This window comes from Etheostoma spectabile, chromosome 13 (assembly GCF_008692095.1).
Source record: "Etheostoma spectabile isolate EspeVRDwgs_2016 chromosome 13, UIUC_Espe_1.0, whole genome shotgun sequence".
Lineage (NCBI taxonomy): Eukaryota > Metazoa > Chordata > Actinopteri > Perciformes > Percidae > Etheostoma > Etheostoma spectabile.
In genome coordinates this window covers 3,375,410-3,375,684 of record NC_045745.1, presented here as the reverse complement: position 1 = coordinate 3,375,684, position 275 = coordinate 3,375,410, and the positions used below count along the sequence as shown (strand labels likewise).

The following is a 275-nucleotide window of genomic DNA, read 5'->3' as shown; positions in this document are numbered from 1 at the left end:
TTGATGCTTTTTATTGATGTTTTTAACTTTTTCTTACTTTTTTTTCACTTTTTTCAACACTTATGACGCTTTTTTGAACGTTTGTCACTTTTCTTGACGTTTTAAACACTATAACACTAACTTATTAACTTTAGTTTTACAGTTGTGTTTGGAATTTATGGTCAATAAACCAAATTGATAGGAAATCATACCTAATGTTTGAGTTAGAAAAGCAGAAAGTAGGACTTATTTCGATTAAAATGAAAGGAATGGATGTTGATGGATAATCACAGACT

At 28.0% G+C, this 275-nt stretch overlaps 1 protein-coding gene across 2 annotated transcripts in view; it reads right to left on the bottom strand.

The window, feature by feature from the left end:
- dlb (deltaB) overlaps nucleotides 1-275 on the bottom strand; it is a 22,358-nt gene that overhangs the window by 5,778 nt on the left and 16,305 nt on the right. The gene's annotated exons all lie outside the window — the stretch shown is intronic.